At 35.5% G+C, this 25,615-nt stretch overlaps 1 long non-coding RNA gene across 1 annotated transcript; it reads right to left on the bottom strand.

Annotated features, from left to right (window-relative positions):
• Positions 1–24,867, bottom strand: LOC112531554. Its single transcript, XR_003073394.3, has 4 exons — positions 24,815–24,867; positions 22,944–23,019; positions 5,684–5,726; positions 1–3,355 (listed from the first exon to the last, which is right to left on the bottom strand). It is a non-coding gene; the product is annotated as an uncharacterized LOC112531554 (long non-coding RNA).
• Positions 24,868–25,615: the final 748 nt, after the last annotated feature.

A 25,615-nucleotide genomic window follows, 5' to 3' on the forward strand; every position in this document is an offset into this window, starting at 1 on the left:
TTTGAGTACAAAGGGCAGTGAATTTATTTCTCTTCATATTACAGAAGATCAAAGAGAAATCATTTTAATTAATAATATTCTATAAAAAATATCTCTGTGCTTATCTTCCTCTAAGGAAAAGAGAAAGGGAAAAAGTAAAATGGAAATTCCCTCTGAGAAAATAACAGCATTATTAAAACAGCCTTTTTCTTCAGACAAATATTTCAAGACAAACATAATGATCCATTTTGCATTTTCATTTTTGCTTAGATATGTGATTTACTTAAAAAATTTAAAATGTTTTTGGATTTAATTTTACTGTTTGAAAGTTTAAACAGAGAGGTGAAAAGACTGATACTGTAATGAATTAAGTAGCTGAAGGTCTTGTTGCAATAGAGGAAAAAAAAAGGGGGAGGATATGTGTGGGGGTTTCTGTTTGTTTTAATTTTTTTGTTTATTTGATTTTTAATTTATTTATGGAGCCACCCCCCTCACCAATTTAACAATTTCAAATTATAAATTTAGCAATTTACAAATTGTTAAAATAAAATATGTAAATTGTAATGGAATGATGAAATGAGAAGTTATTTATTTTAAAAAATCATCGTCGGATAAATTGAATTTAATTCTGCATATTTCAGTTGGCAACAGTTTCCTTACAGGTACTATGAACAGAAAGAAAACAACAACAACAACAACAACAAAACATTAGGAATCATTACACTGTTTGGTTCTCCCCACACATTCTTCTTATCTACGACGCAGAGATCAAACCATCTACAAGACATTCTATCTCAAGAATCTACCTCTAGAATCTGCAGTTTGTGTCTGTCTACTGAGCATATTCTGAGCATTTTACAGAACCTCCAGATGTCTTGACATGCATGAGACTTGGTTCCTGTTGTCTAAAATAATGCCTTTTCTAGCATCACCAGCTGTTGCCTGAGGAAGTACTGTGAGCCTCTCTACCTCTAGCCCTGGTGTGCTTAGGCTGCCTGAAAAGTGAAGTAATGGAGCCGTATGTTGTTACAAAGAATTTGTGCAGGCCCGACATTTTGCTAAACTTCTCTCCTAGGTTCTGCGCTAGCTCTGTTTCCTTGCTATTATTGGTACCATTAAACTAGCATCTTTTTCATTGGTGGCTTGTTGTTTTTTTGAGAGTGTTTTACTGTCTTTATTGCAAGATCTATCATATAAAATTTTCAGCTGATACTTCTCCGCCTGACCACAAATCCTTCCTATTAAAGAATATTATATTGCATTTGCTTATGTACTTTGATAGTCATCTAATCACTGAATTTATGTAACCACTTTTGTCTGTAATCAAATGTAGGTAGCAGAGATCCTAACAGAACTCTCAGCTTCTTCCAGGAAAAATAAGTTTCTACATAAAAACTACCTACTCTCTGTGTTTCTTGCAGCTAAAGGTGCTTATATCAGGGACAGAATTTATCTACGTACCTAGAAGTAAGGACAAATATTTATAAATATGTAAACCAAATTAACTTTAAGGGAAAAAAAATAGCTTCAACAGCTTCTTCGTGATATAGGACACCTTCACTGATCTTTCTTTATTCATCATGGGAGCAGTCCAGATAATGAAATTATGGTAAAGCTACACATAAAATAGAGGAAAATGAGATTACATGAATTCTACTACCCTTTTCTGAAAGAATAGGTAAGAAACAAGAAAATAGTTTTGACTGGAACTGTTTTTGTTTTCATTAACTACTAAATGAAGCAGAACAGCTTTTGTGCATGAAGGAATTCCTCTCTCTGAGAAGCAAAATACTGATCAATCTGTTATTTGGAGATCCCAAATGTGTAGCAACTAATACTTATGACTCTTATGACTAATACTTATGATTCTAATGAAGGTATTTTCATTTACTTGCAGAAGCAGGACTAATGTTCCTAAATAGTTTTTGTAAATATTTAAAGTCCAATGTTTTAAATACTGTGATTTAGAAAGTCATTGACTTAATCAGCTGATGTGAGTACAGTGTCATTGTGTATCATCTTTTACCCTTTTTTTTTCTGCTAATAAAAACCCTGTAGTAGTTAATAGAGGACCACAATCAAATACTGATGTATGTCAATGATTGTTAGATATGATAATTTAAAAGCACTTAGGAGCACCACAAGAATAGATGAAAAGAAATGAAAATATTATTTCTCAACATAGAAAAATGTACTGAAATCAAGATCAAATTATCTTCATTTGAATTCTTTTTTAGAATAAAAACATTACTTCTAATTCAGGCACTTCTTCAGCCTGTTATGCATATCTGACTTGACAATAATAATAATCTCTTCAGGCTTTTATTATTATTATTATTATTATTAATTATTTCTATTAGCAGTAAGGATAAATTCCCCTCAAAATTATTTCAGCATTTTGGGATGAAAAGACAAGACTTCAGGAAACAAAGGAGCACTTAGTTGTAGAACCTATTGCTCCAAAAGAAATATTTCTATGGTTTCACTTTAGATTAGCTCCAGTCTGCTTCTTTGAGCTGAATACTTATCTGCAACATCAACATATTAGATGCACTCCTGGAGAAATAATTCCAGTCTTTTTCCTCCAGAAAGATTTTATCTGTTATTCTTAAAGCCAAAATAAATCACAGGATATTCAATCAAAACAAAAATAATAAATAAATAAATAAATAAAAATTCAATATTCTATGACAAAGTTATTTAAATATTCCATGTATGTATGGTGTAACGTTTAATATCTAACTTACTTATTTGAATATATGTGATTTTACATGGGATTTTTGCTTTAGCAGAGTAATACAAAATGAAAATTGTGAAATCACAGTACAAATGTAAGTTACATTTATAAAAATCTAGAAATTGGAATATGTAATTCAATCATAATACCAACATGACTCCTGTTTCTAGTGTCTGTAATGTTCTTACCATGTACTGAGCATCTCCAGTTGCTGGGAAGGAATGCATGGCTTAAAGCCAGCTTAAACTCATTGCTCTTTCTTCTTCTTATTATTTTTTTCTCCAGTTTTTTATACTTTGTTAGTCTAAGACGTGTATTCACTTATCCCATACTAATCTGGCTAAGTGAGGGGGACATCCACAGTCTTTTAACAAACTCTGGAATAAATATTTACATTACCAGTTGATTCACTCAGCTGCAGTATAGTCGGTTGTTATACCCAACTGACATAGCTGTTCTTAATAACTGTAACTCAATCCCTTTTGTGTTAAGGTGAAATTATCTTCTTTGCAACAGCTCTGGTCAGTCACACTCTGTTTTATTCTCTGAGCTTCATGGGCACATTGTGCTGGCCCATCTCCACTGAGATTTTTTCCATTGCAGGGGTTTCATGGCTAGTCACAGGAAACTGTTGATTATCTGGAAGATTAACATTTGAGGCTATCATTTGATCAAAACATCTGCACAATATTTTAAGTTTTAAAATAAATCTCATATCCACGTAATAATTGAGCAAAATGATACATTCAGAAAGATGCACATTTATCAACATAATATAAAATCATTAAGATCATATGTACAGAAACTCATTCACAGAGACTTTAGACTGTAAATCTGTGCTGAGTCTACCTAATCTTCATGTTTTCTTCTTAAATTATACATACCATCTGATTAAATTCCATCCTTTTTATCAAGCATATACCTAACAGCATTATATGAGTTGAAGAGTAGAAATAGTTTCCTCACTATTTCTCAGAAGCTTCTTGTTTAGCCACAAAAGGAACAAATACATTCTGCTTGTGGAAAGGTCAGCTTTCTATCTGTATTTAGGAATTTGTAATTTGTGAATTTTCTACATGCTTTTGTTCTGCCAGAGGAAAGTTTCCTCCTGGTTGTTTACATATCACTAATAAATTGAAAGCTCAAAAGGATTTGTAAACAAGTTTGTTGGCACTTACTTAGAGCTTAGAGTTTTCCAGATGCATTTGTCACAACTGTGAATAGGTCACCATCTTTTGATCAGTGCTCAGCTGTATCCACACCAGTGGTAACTTTCCTGACCAACTTCTCCCTAGTTTTACTGTACATTATGATCTCATCTGTGGCCAGTCTGTGTCAGTTGTTCTGGTTCTGTCCCCTCTCACCTTCCTGTGCGCTTTTAGCCTCCTCACTGACAGGACAGCTTGAGAAGCTGAAAAGCTTTTGACTTAGTGTAGCTGCTGCTCAGCAATAATTGAAAGATAAGTGTGTTATCAACATTTTTATCCTAATTCCAAAATACAACACCATACCAGCTGCTAGGAAGAAAGATAACTGTATCCCAGCTGAAACCAGGGCAACTATTCCAAGTCTAACCCATAGTGTTTATCCAAGAGAAACAAACAAAAAATGTTTAAATTTCTCAGAAATTGTTGTGGTTTTCTTTTCCCTCTTCAAACAGATTCTGTGGAATGTTTGTTTTTTGTTTGTTTTTGAGAAATTAGTGTATAAAGTTGCAGAGAAAGCTCAACTGAAGTAATTTAGAACCAGTAATTACCTTCAGACTTTTGTTATTGTAGTGTCTACCACACACCACGAAGCAGAAAATAAGTCTAAGACTCAATGAATAATTCAAAAATATTGTAAAAATTCCCCATAGTGAGCCAGTGTGTGTCACCTCATTAATGAAATTAGTAAACAGACGATAGCTACCATCTGAGTATGCATTAGGAAGTAACATTAATTTTAAAGAGTCATTTTTATACATTGATGCAGGTATAAGCATACTTATAATTGATGGATTTAATTGATAAAAGAATCAAATTAAACTAAGTTAACCCATTACACTGCTACTATATTATATATGGTTTGCTCCAAAAATAATGCCTTCTAGTGTGAAAATAAATTGCAAAAATGACAAGAGAAAAAGTATAATAACACTATTTGATAGAGTAAATTCTCAGCTACAGACCATTTTTCAGCACAGTCACAACCATTAGCTACATATTTTTTCCAGTGATGAACAAAGGCCTGCATGCCATGGTTGTAAAAATCTGCATCAGTAGAGATGACCCACTGTCTCTATTACCACTGCTGAAACACCACCCATTGCCTCGCTGTGCTCACATGCACTGTTTGGTCTCCATAAACATTCAGGAAATTCATCAATGAACATCAGTGCGTGCAATTTTTTGCACATGGAGGAATTACAAACGTTTGCTTCACATGCACTACTGTATCAGATTCCATTTTGTCAGACTGCCCTTATGCTGCTATCTGTCACACAGCAACAAAGTTTAACAGAATATTGGTGAGAAGATTCAACCTATACTGCAATACAACCAGCATCTTCCTCTGACATAATGGGCCAACATAATAAGACAGGAAGCATTACCTTTGAAGCAGACCTTAGTTTGTACTGGAACAAAAAAAAACAAACAAAAAAAACCAAAGAAGTGTATACTGAGTGTCTGTGTGTATGTATGTATCTATCTATGTATATATATATGTATACATACACAAAAGTTATTCCAGAAGTAAAATATATGTAGGTAAGGGGAGGGTACAATACATAATATCTCATCAGAGTAACAAATTGTAGTAAATCAACTTTCTAATTATCTTAATCACTGGGTATCAGATACTTAGAGAAAGAAGTTATGCACATTTTACAGAAAAATTAAAATAAGTTAAATTGCTATACATTATTTCTTAAGTAAAATAGCCTTTCCGGGTGTAGTTTATGAGAAATCTCTAAGTTCAACTCACCAATTTCTGAACTTCACTTAGGTAGCTTCAATAATCTTTTTGTCTGAAAAGACAAATTATTACATTTTAAAGTGTTTCCCTTCCGCCTCCACGAGAAAGTAACAATAATATAATTATAAAAATATGTATAACCATTTTGAAAAAATATATACTTTACAGCATTAGTCTTTCTCTGAGCAGCTGCGTATATTATGATAATCTTCTACTTGCCACTTGAATATGAGTCAGCAATATGTCCTTGCTCCTAAGAAGTCTAATGTTACTCTTGTCTGCACCAGGAAAAACATTACCATCATGTCAAGAGAGGACATCCTTCCCAGAAGTCAAACCAAGGGCCAGCAAAATCAGCAGGTTAATGGACCATCTCTCCTCTGAGGATATGCTAAGAGAGCTAGACCTGTTCAGGCTGGAGGAGATTCATAAATTCATAAAATGTTCATAAATAACTGAAGGAAGGGTGCAAAATTATGAAACCATGCTCTTTTCAGTGGTGCCCAGTGACAGGGCAAAAAACAGTGGGCACAAAATCAACAAGAGGTTCCATCTGAACATCAGGATGCATTTCTTTACTGTATGAGTGATGGAGCACTGGAATAAGTTCTCCAGAGAAGCATCACTTACTTATGTACTTCCCATTGTTTTTGAATAGATAGATTTTTTTTTTCTTTTCCAGACTTCCTAGGTCACCCTTACTGGAGTGAATGGTTCATGTACACACCCAACAGTGAAAGAATTCACATAGGACAGGGCTCATTGACTAAAAAATTCAGAACAGATTTAAGTATGAAGAATGGGAATATAATGGTTTTTTGTTTGCTTGTTTTGTTTGTTTGTTTGTTTTAATTTACTTGTTTGTTTTGTGGAAGATCTGTCTGGGATATATGAAAATACATAAGATCATCAGAGGTTCTATGTGGAGTGAAGTATCTGATCAGCTGTATCAGCTGTGGGTAGTTTCACTGACAAGTACAAATAAATAAGAGTGCTAGGAAAAAATTCTTTTTGCATGCTTAGCAAATATGTTTAATACAGAGTTATAAACTTATTGTTAAATTTCAGGAAGTCTCTAATCTTTACATTTTGATTAATAAAAAATTAAACTATTTAACATTCAATGGTCAGTATTCAAGGACCATCTCCTCCAAGCCCAGAAGCAGTGCATCCAGAAAAAAAAAGGAAGGCAGGAAAGAATGCCAGGAGGCCTCTGTGGATCAACAAGGAGCTCCTGGACTTAATTAAGCCCCAAAAGAAAGTCTATAAGGAGTGGAAGCAGGAATGGGTTACCCAGGAGTACTAAAAAGATGTCGTCAGAGCAGCCAGGAATCAGGTTAGGAAAGCTAAAACCCTGACAGAATTAAATCTAACCGAGGACATAAAAGGGACCAAGAAGAAATTCTACAGATACTTCAGTGATAAAAGGAGGGACAAGGAAGATGTGGACCCTCTCAGGAAGGAAACTGGAGACCTGGTCTTGAGGGATATGGAGAAAGCTGATGTGCTTAATGACTTTGCCCCAGTCTTCACTGATAAGGGCTCTAGCCACACAGATCAAGCTCCAGAAAGCAAAGGTAAGAACTTGGAGAAGGCAGATCAGCCTCTGTAAGTGAAGATCAGGTTCAGGACTGTCTAAAGAACCGGAAGGTGAACAAGTCCATGGGACCAGAAGAAATCCGTCCACAGGATCTGAAGGAACTAGTGGATTAAGTTGCAAAGCCACTGTCCATCATATCTGAAAGGTTGTGGAAGTCTGGTGAAGTTTCCACTGAATGTAACCATTGTGACCAGCAGGTCAAGTGAGGTGACTCTGCCCCTCTATTCTGTTCTCCTGAGAACCCACCTGGAGTACTGCAAGCAGTTTTGGAGCCCCCAACACAAGAAGGACATGGAGCTGTTGGAGGAGGTTCAGAGGAGGACTTTGAAGATATTCAGAGGGCTGGAGTACCTCCCCTATGAGGACAGGCTGAGAGAGCTGTGGTTTTGTGCCTAGAGAAGAGAAGGCTCTGAGGACACCTTATAGCAGCCTTCCAGTACCTGAAGAAAGCCTACAGGAAAGCTGGGGAGGGACTTTTTAGAAGGGCATGTAGGATCAGGATGATAGGAAATTGTTTTAGAGGGGGTAGTTTTTGACTGTATACTAGGAAGAAATTATTTACTGTGAGAGTGGTGGATGGTACTTCGAACAACTTGGTCTAGAGGGAGGTTTCCCTGTCTATATCAGGGGAGTTGTAACTAGATGATCTTAGAGGTCCCTTCCAAACCAAACCATTCTCTGGTTCTCTGATTCATTTGTCTATCTGTATCTATGTATATACTGGAAAGCTTATCAAAGTAGTATCTCATACTACTAGTACTACTAGTAGCATACATACATAGGAAACCCACCAAAATTACTTTATAGCTGTAAAATGAATGTGGCAACAGAAATAACAAATTCAGTAGAAATAAAAGGACTCTAAAGTTATACTTCTTAGCATATTTAGTAAGTTCTAGAGCAATTTGACAATTACATATTTCTCCTGGAGTATTCAAGATTTTCTTCACCTGTGAAAGAACTTAAGCACAGAGCTGAATTCTCTAGCATGTTTGTAAGTATCCATACTTCATCGTAATGAATTCTCCTCACTGTATCACTGTATTTTTTCCAAAAAGTGTGCTCACATCTGTTTTTTTTTTTTTTTTTTTTTTTTTTTTTAATGAGAGGCCACATATTTATCCTAAGATGATATTTTTCTTGAGGTTATGAATTGTTCATGTTAGTTCAATCTGAGATATCTTCTTATACTTAGAAGTTCTTCCTCTATAGTAATTTAAACATGATAGAATAGAAATAAAAATAGAAATCTTTCCTGATATCAAAGCTTAACTTTCCTAAATTATTCAAAATTCAGTCTGACTCTGCAAACTCTTTACTACTATAAAAGCATGAAAGTGGAGGTGCAGGTGCTGCAGGGGAGCCAACTTAGCAAACATTACTTTATAAAACTCTAAATGTGTGAAATTAAATATTTATTTTTCATTCTTAAAAACAGTAAACTTTTAATAAGTAATACTTTAATTAATAATTCCTGCTTTATCAGTAATACAGGAATCAGTTATACTCATGCTTAAATCAATGTTAAAATACCATTGACCATATGTGTAATGCTGTGCCTCATTTAAGTTAAAGAACAACTTGCATGATTCTTCAGGTATAGCAAGAAAAACAAAAGAAGAAAAAAAAAATAATAAACCAAAAAGTTGTTTAAAATATTCTGCAATACTGCACTGATATAAATCAATGACCATACCATCATTAGCTTTCCATGTAGCATTTGCTCTGTCAAGATTCAGTAACACAAAACATGCTTAGATGCTAGTAAAGCACAGATTGAGCAGAAATGTTATTAAACAGTTTAGTCTTCATTAAAACAAAACAAAAAAAAGAACACCCAATATTTATGTGATTTAAGAGCTAAAATTCTAGTAATTTCAAAGCATATTTAGAAATTTTCAAAAGTGCTTCCTTTGCAATGACCACCCATCCCCATCTTTCACCATGACAAAATATCCAAGCAGTCTCCTCTATTGAATATATTCAGTCACACATTTATTGAATTAATTAAATGTTTATGAATAGTGGTTCTTTAGGGAAGTGCATGTTAATTTGGGTATGACAGTTATTTACTTTTGTTCTGTGTTTATGTACTTGGTCAGTGATTACAAATATTCCATTCTGCTTTATCTCGTCAGCTCAGCTTGCTGAAGAGCATTTTGATAAGACAAACCAACAATGAAACTGAGGCTGAATTAAGATTTCTAGCATAGTGAAACTCAATATTCGCAGCTGCATATTACATGGCTGAGATCTTACGCCCATAATACAAACAAACTGAAGAGGGGAAAGTATATGCTATTGACTACTGCATATTCTCACTCAATATATTTTAAAACAGAAAGCAAATCAACACTGAAACATAGCTAAAATTAATTGTAGTCTCTACCTTAGGTATAAATGCTTTTAAAGGTCTTACTTTTTGGTGTTGTCGATAATATTGCACTTGCAGACCACAAGCTTTCTTAACATGCAATTAAAAAGGATTACGTAAAATATGGCTGTTCCACAAATCTCCTTTTATCATGATTCAAAAAACCTGTAGGCCTCTGATACAGACTGACACATGCTGATATGTCTACAGTATCTGACAAACAAATGACTTTGCATGTGTTCCAGATATCAGGCACTGTCCTGTGTGAAAAATTGTAAAATTGCAGTATGGGATTTAAGAGATTCACTTATTTTTTGCACTGAGATTAACACTTTGTGATAGATTGGGTTAGAAATCTTTAGATACAGAAAAAAACAAAAACAAAACAAGCAGAAAAGTCCAGGGCTTGGTTGATACATACAGTCTTTTGTTAACAAAGGTTAACAAAATTTACAAAACCAAAATATATTTTTAAGCTTGCTTACATGTTAATATCCACATTACCTGTTGATAACACCATTTACCTAAGTGAGTAAATCACATGTTCCTACTTTTCTGCTGCAGTGCCTAAGTTTGAAGAGCAGAGATTTTGGCAGTGTAATTGCTCTGTCACCAGTGTAGGCCAGTGTAGGCTGATCTAAATACCTCAGTGTTTATCTGGCGTTTATATAGGCAACTCCATAAACACACACATACAAAAAAAAAAAAAAAAAAAAAAAAAAAAAAAAAAAAGTGCCTCTGTAGGAAAAGTTACAGCCTAAGACATCCCAATTACAATGCTGGAAAGTTTGAGTTTCATTTTCCTTCCATGAAAAGAAAAAAGCCAGATCCAAACAATCATTAAGTTTAATGTACATATGAGATGTTAAATTCTGTTTTGTCAGTATGGTGTATGGTCAACAGAAAGACTGCTTTAGAAATTAAAAAATGTGTTCTGCTGAAGAAAGACTTCTTCAGATATGGGAAAAACCACCATGAGAGCTAGTGTGAAACCTCAATAGTGAAGCAATACAGAATTGCTAGTTATGGAACAAGCTCAGCCTGACCAGTAAAATTTTAAAGGAATTTTAAAAATTTTATTATAGATTAATCTAGCTGATTCATAAATGCTTGTTTTGAAAAGATTGCAAAGATAGTGTCAGCCATCTTGAACACAGTACACTTATCCATCTGAATGACTTCACAGTTTCAGATCAGAACAGTTTTTCTTGGTATTGAGGTTGGTCTAATGACATCATTCTATGTATTTCTCCTACTACTGTCTTCACACTGGAGACTACCTGAATATTTAGACAAATAAGGATTGTATTACGGAGATGCCACTGACCTGTAACATTTTCCAAATGTGTTTTGCTTATATTTCTTTATGTAAAAATGAGAAAATATAAGAAAAATATTTTCAGATTTATATATGTATTGGTAGTTGGTGTTTCTCCTTTTCTGACTAACAAAATATGTTTTGATTATGTATTCTGAACCCTTATTCAGTATTCAGGATGTAAAAGAACAACATCCAAACAACCATAACCAATCACCCACACACCCAATCCAAATTAGGAAAGTTACATAGAAAATTCGCTTTCTTAAAGATTTGAACTCAGTGTGAAAAAAATAATTCTAATTATTTGCAAAGGCTGTTTGAAAAATTAATTTGAATCCTTCTGCTCCCATTGACGTAAGATTAATACTTTGAAAGGAAAGAGAAAAAAAAGGAGCTTTGTCACTGTTTAATGCTCAAAAGGATTACAAATTACAATCCCATTTAGCACAGATGTTGTAGAAAGTTGTGGCTATTTGGAAGAAAACTTTCATAGTGAAACAAGAATGACCTTTAAAGATCAGTTCCAACTCAAACAATTATATGACTCAATTATTTTATGACATGTATAAGCAAATGTTCTTAACATAAGATTTGCTGTTTCTTTGGTATGTTAATGGAACTGAAACAAGTAACATAATTAGCTGGTTTATTTGACTCTGTCTAAGGTAACTAACTAGTAATCATTTAAAGAAGCTTGCATTTCTTATTGTAATGCAGCACTAATCACAAATTTACAAATCTTTCTGCATACCTCTCACAAAGCATTGGAAGTAACTGATAAATTACTTAAAAGATCAGTGAAACCTTGGACACTCCAAGGAGTTGCCTGTGATATGAAAATTCATATAAGAAGTAGAATTAATGACAAGGCTGGAGCAGCAGCTTCTATCATTACTCATGTCAGATATTTAAATAGAAATTCCTTCACACTTTACCTCAGGTCATACTATTGCCTCAAGATCTAGATGATGATAAGGAGGATATCAGCAAAGTCTCACAGAACTGTGATTCTTGTAAGGAGGCTGAAGATCTAGTAGGATTACTGGAGTTTGTTTTAGTATAATTTCATGTCTTTCCAGGACAAGAGGGAAATAAACATGCATCACAGAACTGTTATTTTTCAGCTAAACAAGCATATAGTTTTTAATAATAATTACAAAGAAAATATCTTTTGGTAACAATGACTTTCTTGACTTCAGAGAAATTATATTCACTTCATGATTTTATGTTTAAAGTAACTGGAGAAAGCATCAGAAAAGCATGAATAACACAAAATAAGAAGACAATGCTAGGAAATCCACAGTTTTAAATCCAAACTTTCATAATTCAGAAACAAAATATATTACTAATAATATTTATGCTCAGATGCAAAGAGATTGAATTTGTAGAACCTAAATATAAAACCAATTTACCTCTTAATAGGACATATATATTTATTCCAAATGAATTTGCACCCATTTATATAGTCATTCACATGAGGAAAAGGGCTGAATATTATAGATAAAGTGTTCATTCTTATTTAATAATATTTTAAGTTTTATTTTTTCCTTTATTAAGAGACAAAAAACCACCTTTCTAATGGTATTCAAGTTTGATGGACAAATGTATGCCTGATCTATATGTAATAGAATTCTGCCATTCTTAAAAGAGAATTTTCTAATTTGGAAATTACTCTTTTTATTTATTTACCAGTGTAATAACAATTGTGGGAGGTATATTCCAAACATGAAAGTGCACAAGTCCTCATGTGGATGAGATACATCCACAGGTTCTGAGGAAACTGGCAGATGAAGTTGTCAAGCCATTATCCATTGTAATTGAAAGGTCATAGTAGTCTCATGAAGTTCCTACTGATTGGAAAAGGGGAAATTTCAAGAAAGAAATTTCATTTTCAAGAAGGGAAAAAAAGAAGATCCAGAGAACTACAGGCCACACAGTCTCGCCTCTGTTCCTGGCAAGATCAAAGAGTAGATCCTCCTGAAGGCTCTGCTAAGGCACATGAAAAACAAAGATGAAATGATTAGTGGTAATCAACATGGCTTCACCAAGGGCAAGTCATGCCTGACAAACCTTTCATGATGGAGTTATAGTGCCAGTGGACAAAGGAAGAGCAAATGATGTCATCTTCCTGTCCCACATGACATCCTGGTTTCCAAACTGGAGAAGAGATGGATTTAATGGATGAATTACTCAATGGATAATGAACTGGCTGGAAGATCACACTCAGAGACTTCCAGTCAACAGCTCAATGTCCAAGTTGAGACCTGTGATCAGTTGTGTTCCTCAGGGATTGGTGCTGGGACTAGAGTTATTTAACATCTTTGTAGATTACATGGATGGTGGGATCGACTGCACCCCAGGAAGTTTGCAGGTGATATCAAGCTGAGTGGTGCAGTTGACATGCTAGAGGGATGATATCCAAATAGACCTTGACAGGCTTGAGAGGTGGGCCCATGAGAACCTCATGAAGTTCAACCAGGCCAAATGCAAGATCTTGCATCTGGGTTGGGGAAATCTCAAGCCTAGATACAGGTTGGGTGGAGAATGTCTGGAGAGCAGCCCTGAGGAGAATGATTTGGGGGATTCAACATGAGCTGGCAATGTACACTTGCAGCCCGGAAGGCCAAATGTATCCTAGGTTGCATAAAGAGAAGTGTGACCAGCAGAATAAGGAGGTGTTTCTGCCCCCCTACTCTACTCTTATGAGACCCACCTGGAGTATTGCAACCAGTTTTGGAGCCCCCAGCACAAGAAGGATGTGAAGCTGTTGAAGCAGACCCAGAGGAAGGCCATGAAGATGATCAGAGGGCTGGAGCACCTCCCCTATGAGGACAGGCTGAGACATCCAGGGCTCTTCAGCCTGAAGACAAGAAGGCTCTGAGGACACCTTATAGCAGCCTTCCAATATGTGGAGGGGGCCGACAGGAAAGCTGGGGAGATAGTTTTTAGAAGGGTAGGTAGCAACAGCATGAGAGGAACTGGTTTTAAACTGGAAGAGGGGAGATTTAGACTAGATATTAGGAAGATATTATTTACTGTGAGGATAGTTAGACATTGGAACAAGTTTTCCAGTGACATGAATGCCTCCTCTCTGAAAGCATTCAAGGCCAGGCTGGATGGGGCTTTGAGCAAACTGGTCTAGAGGGAGGTGTCCTTGCCCACAGCTGGGGGGTTGGAACTGGATGATCTCAAAGGTCTCCTCCAACAAAAACTATTCTTCAATTCTATGATTCTATGATCTTTTGGGAAATAAGGAATATTTCTGTTTATGGATTTTGTCTACATTAAGCCATAAAATATCATCCTATCAATGCTAATACAAGTAGAAATTTTTCACCTAATAAAAGCATAAGCTCATTACACTATGAAAAACACGACATTATATATGTATATATTTGTGTGAAGTAAAATTAATAGTTTCACACCTTTCAGGTTTTGACAAACGTGAAAAGTTGATGTTACAGATTACAATAAGGAGAAGGAAAGAGGGAAGGTGGGGAAGGAGAAATACTACATTTATTTTCAAAATACTTTTATGTTATTATTTTTATTTTTTTTCATCTTTCTACAGCTGGAAACATACTTGTAGTTTCAGTAGCAGACATCAGTGAGTATAACATGAGACATCTCATCAGGAAATTATACATCTCCTGAGTATTTAAGAAGTTTTTCATTCTTTTGGGGATTTGGGAAAATGTATGGTCAAAACCTATTTGAGGATCTTCAAATCTTGTTACTTCACATCCTCAACAGGTGTTTTTTCAAAATATCCATCATACTTTAATATGCTACTTAGCTGAAAAACATGGAAAAATATACCCTCAAATGTATCATTAGGAGAAAATAGTATTCTTTCATCAATCATGGAAACCGGTATCTAGACATGTTTGGTACCAGTTGGTATGTCTCTGTTCCATTTGATTTCCCATGCACTCAAATGGCTAGATGTCTTCTAGATCAAGTTCTTTTTCCTTCACTGATGTGAGACTTAATACACAGAGGTATTGTAAATATGAATTACTTTATGTGAAAAATAAATAAGGCTCAATTTGTATGTCTTTGGGTATTTGCATAGTGAGTGACAATACTGCTTATAAGAATCGAGTAGTATTAATAAATATTTGCTGGAGGAATATTTAAAAAGCACCAGAATCACAAAGAAATAGAAACAAACTTTCATGGTGATAGTATAGTAATAATAATAATTAAAAAAAAAAAAAAAAAAAAAAAAGGAAGTTTGTATATTTGAAAAGAATATGAATTGCATTAAAAAAAATAAAGTATCTATGAACACAATATAAATCTAAATTACACATTATTGTAAATGTACTGAATTTCATATCTTAATAAAAGATGTATAAGTGTGCTAAGAAAAATGCATTGGAGGTGTAATTTCTAGCCCCTGCTCCTAAAAGTGACTTCCTGTATTCTTGAGACAAACTAAACACTGTTTTGCTGCTAAGCTCCATCAACAAGTGTCTTATGATTCAAACAGATGTTCCTGTTTGCAAGCACATTGATGCCAATACTCACTGCAATTTTGCCCAGAGGAGTAACAGAACTAATAGACTATAGTTGTTGCATTAACTTGCTGAGAGATGGTTCATCTATGCCAGATGCTTGGTTCAGAGAACAAAGTCTCTTATATAGAATATTTGTTTCCCCACAATGCTCATCGTAGATATACGAAATACCTCTGAGTGACTTAAACGTATAAATGGGATAAAATAACTAACAGGCTTGTTTGCATTGTAGCTAATTTCCCAGTGACACAAAGCAGATCTGAAAATGGTTGTATACATGTCGACAGTTTACAGACTGGTTTGGCCTGGTTCCGTGACTAGCAGGGTGGAAGGACTTCACAATTCCGCGCCTCCAGAAAGGGGAAACAGGGGACCCCAAAATCATTAAAAACAGTGGCAACAATCTGAGGAGAAACAAACTGATTTACTAAATATGGTATTGGAATGCAAGATAACACGCTGTAATAAAATATAATTAGAATTGAAGCTAATAAATCAAATATAATGAGAGAAAGAGTGTCTGAGAACTGAGGGCCTCATCATAACGCTGAGATGAGATTTGCGCGGTCAGGTCAAGCAGCAGGGAGGAGAGCCAAAGGAAAAAGGGACATCAGGTGACCTTGCCAGACTTTGTATCTCCTCTCTGAATGCAAAGCCCCCTGGGACATGTAGTTCTTCTTCTCCTCTGGACAGGTGCCCAGAACTGGAGCATTAACTCTTTAACACGCATTGCACTACATGATGTTATGATGTGGAATACCAATAACCAAAAATCATAAAACCATGACAATACATATATTCCTAACTACACCCCAAAGATATTGGATTGCAAACAAATTAAGGATCACTTAATTCCCTGAGTCACTACAATGAAGGAGTAAAACCACATTTATATTTTCTAACACGCATATTAACGTACTAAAAAAAGTACTTATTCCAAAGTTAAAAACTATTTTTTCATGACTTTATTTTGATAGGACTACTCTAGGGAAAAAAAAAAAAAAAAAAAGAAAAAAAAAAAAGTAGCTTGGTTTTAATCAGTAAGTAGTTGAAGAAGGAATGTTACACATCAGTAAATCACTTGTGAAGTTTTGAAAAATCTACAAACCTGGGAAGAAAGTATTTGGCTGATTTATGAAAATATTAAAGCACATCTGTATTGTCCAGAATATGTGAGAAATTTGTTCTAGACTGTCATATGATTTGAAAGAAAACAAAATACATGGTGCTCAATAGCTCATACTTGAAATATGAAACATTGTCATAAAGGTAACTGTACCCCCCACCCAAAACCTGATCCCACCCCAGTATTTCCTGTTGGCTAAGCTTAGAATTCCCTTGATTTCTTGTGGTGGTTGTTCTGAGCTCCATTTTAGGTGTCTGACACATCTTCAAAAGAAAATGGATTTACTTTCTTGACTTGGTATTGTATTGACTAAAGATTGCACCTCTTACTTAATCATGATGGAAATTAACTTTTTAAAAAACAAATCAATTTAATATGGTCTATATTCTTCTTGATTTATGAAAATATAGAGGTATGTTGAACATCATTCTTTCCAATACTCTCTCTGTTTCTTACTAATTATGCTAATAGGTGATATTAATAAGACATTTCCGCTAATGAACTGCCATTAGTATTTAAGAGACCCAGAACCATCGGGAAAGTAATTTCCATTTTCTATTAAAATATATGATATAGAATGGCTGAAATCTTAAGAGTCCCGGTAATGAGATATAGAAGAAAACATAGTTGTGTTTGTACATAAATACTTTCCATAAGAGGAAAAAAAAAAGAAAGGAAACAAAAAGAAAAAAGGGAAACATGAATGGAAGGGAGTATTTGAGTCCCACATTAATGTCCATGTTAGTCAGCAGTTGCTTAGCATTCTGATGTGTTGGCAATCCATTGAATAAGACAAAAAACACAGAAAATAAATGCTATTAAATCTAAGTAAGGACTTCTTCTATGTGAGGTTGGTCAAACACTGGAACAAGTTGCCCAGGAAAGCTGTAGTATTTCCATGCTTGGAGATACTCTGAAGCTATCTTCAGGTAACTATAGGCAAACTGCTGTAGCTGACCTCGCTTCGGGCCACTGGGGATTGAACTAGATTCTAATTCAGGTGCAGAACCTTACACTTGGTCTTGTTATACTTCATGTTTTGAATGTTTTGGCCTACATCTTGATTCTATCACAGTCTCTGTGGGGGGGTATATCTTCCGTTCAGTATGTCAACTACACCACAGTTCAATGTCATATGTAAACTTGTGAAGGGTACATTCAATCCTACAGTTCATATAATTGACCAAGATGTTAACTAGTGCTGATGACAATATCAACCACCAAGGAATGCCACTTGTCACTGGTCTACATTTTCATCACAGAATCATAGAATTGTTTGAGTTAAGGAACCTCCAAAGGTCATCTAGTCCAACTTCCCTTCAATGAACAGAGACATCTATAGCTAGATCAGGTTGCTGAGAGTCCCATAAAGCCTGAATGTCCTTGAATGGCCCTGGGAGAGGGGGCATCCACCACCTCTTTGGGCAACTATTTCTAGTGTCTCACTACCCTTATTATAAAAAACTTGTTCCTTATATCCAATCTAAATCTCCTTTTCTTTAGTTAGAAATAATTGTCCTGTCACAACAGGTCCTGCTGAAGAGTCTGTCCCCTTCTTTCTGAAGGGCCACAATCAGGTCTCCCCAGAGCCTTCCCTTCTCCAGACTGAACAGCCAAACTCACTCAGTCTGCCCTCACAAGGGAGCTGTTCCAACCCTTGGAAGCATTTCTGTGGCCCTCCTCTGGACATTCTTCAGCAGGTCCTTGTCTCTCCACCTGGACACATTACACCAGGTGAGGACTCACCAGAGCAGAATAGTGGGGAAGGATCACTTCTTCCAACTTGCTGGCCATACTTCTTTTGAGGCAGCCCAAAATATAACTGGCTTTCTGGGCTACGAGGCACATTCCTGGCCCATGTCCAGCTTACCATCGTTACTCTGAAAGATCTTTTCAACAGGGCTGTGCTCTATCCTTTCATCTCCTACTTTGCATTGATAGTGGGGGTTGCTCTGACCCAGATGCAAAACCTTGCACTTGGATTTATTGAACACCAAGAGGTTCTTCCCTTGTCCATTTATGCAGTTATGCACTTATAGAAGGCCACCAGGCTGGTCAGACAGGACATGCCCTTGGTAAAGTAGCTTGACAACAACATCAGTCAACTGCTTCATGACCTTGGGATGCATCTTGTCCAGACCAATAGGCCTACAAATATTCAAGTTCCTCAAGTCGTCACAAATCTGATATTTGCTTACAGTGGGAGGAATACTGCTCCACTAGATCACATCTTACGATCCCTCCACTCAAGTGCTGAGTGAAGAGCAGTTGATAGTGAAGACTAAGGCAAAAAAGTTGTTGAGTACCTCAGCCTCCTCCTCTCCTGTTTTTTACCAGCATGTCTATGTGGCTTACTAGGGGGAGCGCACCATCTTGGACTTTCCTTTACTGGTTGATGTACTTGTAGAAACCTTTCTTATTCTTCTTAGCAGCCCTTGTGAAGTACAGTTTCAGCTGGGCCTTGCCCTTCTTGACCCCATCCCTACACAGCCTAGCAGCATCCCCATACTCCCCCACAAGGTACCTGTCCCTGCTTCCATTTCCAGTGCAGCTTCTTCTTGCACTCCCCTTTGACCATCAGGTCCTGATTCAGCCATGCCAGTCTGATGCCTTCCTTTCCTGACTTCCTACACCTGGAGATGGAGAGCTCTTGTGCCCTAAGGAGAGCTTACTTAAAGATTTGCCAGCTCTGCTTCACACCCTTGATCTTGAGGACAGTTTCTCATTCGAGTTTATTGACTGAGTCCCTGAATAAATGGAAGTTGTCTTTTTTAAAATTCAGCATTTTGATTTTACACTTTGTCTGTCCCATATCCCTCGGGGGTGTGAACTCCACCACTGCATGGCCACTACATCCCAGATATCCTCCAATTAGTTTGCATGTGTTAGTGAGGTCTGGTATTTCATCTACCTTGGTGAGGCTCTGTATTACTTGGCTTGATAAGTTACTCTCAATAAATTCCAGAAGCCTCCTGGATTGACTACAGCTCATTGTCTTACTTTTCCAGCAGATGTCAGGGTGGTTGAAGTCCCCAAGCAGGATGAGAGCCTGTGAATACTCCTCCTGTAGCTGGAGGCTCTGCTTGATCAGGTGGCCTATAGTAGACACCAATCACAAGGCTCCCTTTGTTTCCTTAGATTCCAGCTCTCACTCATAAGCTTTCAGCTTCCTTGTGGTCATTCTTCAGGGGCAGCTCTTCACACTATATTCCTTTTCTTGGTGTGGAGGACAATCCTTCCTCTCTTCCTTCCTTATCTTTTATTTCTGAACAACTTGTTGCTGTTGATAGCCAATTTCTGGTCATGGGAATCATCCCACCAGATTTCAGTGATGGCATCTTCAATTGCATCCATCCAGCCAAGTCCTGTTTATAGGATAATTTTCATAATAAAATCACTATAATGCCATGTTTCGGGGTTTTGAATTCGCCAGATGTTAAAATAACTGATTCCCTTACATGTAAATACATAAACATAGTAATAATTAAAGTGTTGATCAGGAAAAAATCATCTAAATTTGCAAACTGGCACAGAGACACACTAGAAAATTGCATATGATATTACAGAAAAAAGATCTTAAGGAGTTTGTGTAGTAATATGTGTATTAATTTGTTTATGTCCTTGTATTCAGATTAATAATAATAACGGATTTTTGCATTTTTTATTAGCCCACTAAAACATTAACTTCCCTATTGCATGTATTTGGTCCTTAAAAATATTTTAAGGGTAGAATGACACATAAGTACAGGCAAGCTACGTATTATGTACTTCTAAAGGGAAAATAATACCAATTACTGTGGAAGGACACAAATTCCATATTACATCTAGTCTTATTAGTACCAATGGAAAACTTTTATCTGAACTAGCTGTTTTAATCTAAGTTTACTGTGTCAGATGGTATGCCATGTTCTTTCTTTGCCTTTCTACCATCTGTTACTGAATTACTTGCAGAGAATCTTTTGTCCTCATGTGAAGCAGTTTGGTGCTTTATCCACAGTCTGAAAACTTGAAAGAGAGCAGGAAATGCCATAGTTTTTTGTTTGTTTGTTTTCTTTTTTTTTCTTTCTTTTTTTTTTTTTTCAGTGAATGAAATCTGTCAGACAGCTACTTCAGGAATTCTGTGTAAAATCCATTTTATGCTGCAAGTGTGTGACTGGCAGCTCTGGAGAGAGTGTTAAAGTGCATAGCAAACCGGTATGAGGCACTTCAGAAGGAAGTTCTTTTTTCTCTCTTACCCCTGAAATTTAGTTAGTTTTTTACAAGTAGGACCAATGCTGGGAGAGAACAGTGATCATTTCACATCCCAGGCAATGAGTAAATCCTTGGGGGAGCTGAGGAACATATGTGAAAACAATTGCTCTGGCTCCTTTTGAAAAGTTACAGAATGCATTCCTCTAACATCTTGTCATTTTCTGTTCTGCTGACTAGCATAGATACCAGCAGGGGACTTGGCTGCTGCCTTTAATACCCAGCCTTCACTCTTTGCCTTATGCTTTCCACCATTTCTGAGTGCAGCAAAGCTTTGGAGTTTGTGACAGAACTTTGCTTGAGGCAATTGCTGATAGCATGCTTTCTCCTCTGTTCACAGTTCAGTAGAACTATATTTGTAATGTATTTAATCCACAGAGAAAATATTTTCTAGATATGATCTGACAAAAGAAAGGCTTAAATTGAGGCTAAGTGTATATATGAAAAAATAGTAGTCATACTGAGAAAAATATCAGTTTAAAAACTCAGAAGGCATTTTTCCCGTTTGAGTAGGAATGTTGTACAACACCAAGGAGAAAGTTTTGGGCTATTAGAGATAGCACAGTTGGCCTGTTACTAACTAAAAAAGTTTAAATATTGTTCTTAATAATAATAACTATATATATATATATATATATAATATATGTTTAGCAATTTGGAATAAAAAAAAAAAAAAAGAGTATTCAAAGAGTAAAATTTATGAATATCCTAATTACAAGAAAGCAGAATGTTACAATTAGAAATTTTAAGCACTTTCAGTACTCCTAGTTTTCAAAGCAGTTACTGGCTACCCAGTCAATGAATATTATTCTTCGAATTTGTCCTTCTGGAATCTTAGCTGAGGCCATCAAAACCACCAAATCAGTACTCATGGTTTAAAAGGTCAGGTAAATAGATAAATAAGTCCAATATACAGAAAAATCTTGCATTATCATTTATTGTTTTGAACAAGACTTATCTAGGATCAGCCTACTGTTTTCTTATTTACATTATTTAACCTTCTATCTTCTCTTTCATATTTATAAAATGTGTGATTTTAAGCACATCATTGTGATGTGATGTTCTTTTCACAAATGTCATGACATTTGTCCTCCAGGCTGATATCTACTCTGTGTCCTCATTAGCATTACTGCTTGGCGACTGTCCATGCTCCTCTGATTCCTGTGCCAATTCTTGAAACCTGTCCACAATAAACTTTCAAATTACTTAGGACATGGATTTCCCTAGGCTTAAGGATGATCTCAGTATGCAGTTAAATTTATGTATGTTTGGACTGATGTCCAGATATTTCATGATGTTCCATTCTTATTTACAATTTTAAAAAATATGAATTTATTTTAGTAAATATTCATTCAGATTTTATTATTCTAGAGATATATGCACAATTATGCAGGAGGAGATACACAGGCACATATACCAGAGAAGGAGAGACATTAAAATAAACAAAATAGGCGATTCAAACAAAGCAGGACTAAAATGAACCAGCTCAAGAAGGGACAGAGAAGAAGCTGAGGAAGGGGTGTGACTGCAAAGGGACTGCAGCTGGTGGAGGAACTCCTACCAGAGCAAGTCAGTAGAATTAACATCATACAGTACTCCTATCTCCTGAGTTACCTATCACCTTGCCAGAGGAATCAAGAATAACATACGGAAGAAATGTAAAAACCAGAAGCTTTTTTTCTACTTTTTTTTTTTTTTCTTTTTTGTTTAAACATTTGTAAGTATTTATTCGTTTGTCTGTGTCAATGGTTCACAGGCTGCTTTGGCCCAGTTCTGTGACTAGTGAAACAGAGGGATTTCAAAAAACCTGTGCCTCCAGAAAAGGGAAACAGGGGACCCCAAAATAATTTTAAAAAGTGGCAACAATCTGAGGAGAAACAAACTAATTTACTAAACGTGATATTGGAATGCAAAATAACACACTATAATACAATATAATTAGAATTGAAGCAAATAAATCAAATATAATGAGAGAAAGAGTGAGAACTGGAGGCCTCACCTCACCGAGGTGAGACACACAGTCAGGTCAAGCAGCAGGGAGGAGAGTTGAGGGAAAAGAGACATCAGGTGACCTTACCAGGGGTAATATCTTCCCTCTGACCGCAAAGCCCCCTGGGGTATGTATTTCTTCTCTTCTGGACAGGTGCCTGGAACTGAAGCATTAACACTTTAACTCCCAGTGCACTACATGATGTTATGATGTGGTATACCAATAAACAAAAATCATAAAACCATGATAGTTTGTTTATTCATTTATTTATTTTTCAGTCCCAGAATCAGTGATCAAAAGTAGTTAATTGGGAATTAATTAAATTGATTGAAATTCACTGACTTGAAAATGCCTTGTATTTTCTTTTATTTTGTTTTTATGATAGTCCTTGCAATAAAGTGTATAAACTTCAGAATACATTGCATTTCTTTATTTTTGATAAAAAGTTTTTGAGTAATCATGATATTATCTGTTGTAATAAACAAATATCTTATTGATGAATTCTGAGGAAATGTTTTAAATACATGAAAGTAGGATCACCAGATATAAAATTATTTTTTGATCTTTTATGTAATTGATATAAATAGAGCCATTGGCCATAATCCATAATTAAAGATGATTTTCATTTTTCAGCAAATTAAATTTTTAATATAAAACACTCTCAATATCCTTGACTCATCTCCTTGGTAACATTTATTTGTGTGAATTATAAAACCCCACTTCTGATATGAAATTATTTTTGAGTATTTAAAATTAAATCAATTACCAAATTAACAGTTCTTATTCAAAACAAAACAAAACAAAAACAATAGCAATAACAACAACAGAACTCTTCCGAAGCTATTCAAGTATTCTGTTGGTTGGAGTGTACTTTTGCACAAATATTCCTTGTAGCAACAGAGTAGACTCCTCAAATGCTTCTGACTTCAGAATTAAGATTCTCTTAACTTTTTTATTTTGCCCTGCATTTGCACTAAAAGTTGCCTTAATTTATCTATTGTTATTTGTCTCGTATTTATCTAACATACATCTTTGGCTTGATTATTTAGTTAGTTAGATAGTTTTGAAATGAGATGCTTTTTAAGGCAATTGACATATTTATTCCTTATATCTTTTTTTTTTACCTTTGGATTTATCTTAAATGTAGTCTTGTCTCTACAGTTTCTGGCTAGCTTGGTCTTTCCTTGCCTGACTTAAATATAATGTTCTGTACCATTATATTAGCCTCTACTGACAAATCCAGAGGCCTGAGTCTAAGAAACTGTTTACATTTGTTTTCTGGAACAAAAGCAAACCTACCAACAGATTATTAAAGTAGCATCTACTCTGAAAGATATTGATAAATACCACGCACTTCACATGAATAATATATATATATATATATATTTTTTTTTTCCAGAGAAGGAGTGAGGAATTTCTTTATTAAAGTCAATAAAGCTGATGAATGCTAAGGAAATGACGTTTAGGTCAGTGAAACTACAGCCTAGATATTCAAGAGCACATTTTAACCCCAAATTTACCATGATCTTCTGTAGCCATTTTTTCTTCAGTGAATTTTGAACTTAGATTCTGAAAATGATTTATACACAGGCTGATGTTGTAGACATTTCTAACAGTATTTGTATTTCTATTTGTGTTCTTCTTAAGAGTGATTGGGGGTGAACATCTGTGGCCTAGAGAAATTATAACATTATGTAAGTGTTAACAGTTTATGGGCTGGTTCAGCCTGGTTCTGTGACTAGTGGGGCAGACAGATTTCACAAAATCCACGCCTCCAGAAAGAGGAAACAGGGGACCCCAAAACAATTAAAAACAGTGGCAACAATCTGAGGAGAAACAAACTTATTTACAAAATACACTATCGGAATGCAAGATAACACACTATAATACAGTGTAATTAGAATTGAAGCAAATAAATCAAATATAATGAGAGAGTGTCTGAAACCTGTAGGCCTTACAGTAGTGCTGAGGCGATGCGTGTGGTCCAGACGAGAGCTGAGGGAAGAGGAAGGGACATCAGGTGACTTTGCCAGGGTTTATATCTCCTCTCTGATCGCAAAGCCCCCTGGGGTATGTAGTTCTTCTCTTCCAGACTGGTGCCCGGAACTAGAACATTAACACTTTAACTTCCAGTGCAATATGTGATGTTATGATGTGAAATACCAGTAACCCAAAATCATAAAACCATGACATTAAGTAACTTTCCAGAATGTGTAAAGAAATAGCTGCAAAATCCTGCTTATCTGTTTCAGTATGGTGACTCAGATCTTTGATGAGCTAGATTTGTTTACTTTTCTTCTTGTAATATGTGTTAAATAAAATAAAAGACATTGCATACAGAAATATGCTAAGATATCAATAGTAGACACAGTAAAACTCACATTTCCAGATAGGTTAAGATGGAAGAAGTACCTATTATACTGGATGTAACACTAACCCTAACCCTAACATTAACCCTAACTCCAACTATTTACATAGGTCTACATCCATAAGACTAAGTAAATTCAGAGTCTGGCCATATTTATAATCCAAAAATTAAATATGTTGGATGGATTAAGGCTGGTGTATATTTGAACCATTCTGCTTTTAAGTCTGACAAAATGAAATTTTGATAGTCATTTATTAACAGATTCCTGTTATAATAGAACAGCTGCATTTATGAAGTATAAAACTTCCTAGTGTAGTAACCATCTGTGTTATCTTGCATTAGGCTGATTATACAATGTTCAGTTTCTGGGGTGCTGAATTAAAAGCCATCT

Source organism: Gallus gallus, chromosome 1 (assembly GCF_016699485.2).
Source record: "Gallus gallus isolate bGalGal1 chromosome 1, bGalGal1.mat.broiler.GRCg7b, whole genome shotgun sequence".
Classification (NCBI taxonomy): domain Eukaryota; kingdom Metazoa; phylum Chordata; class Aves; order Galliformes; family Phasianidae; genus Gallus; species Gallus gallus.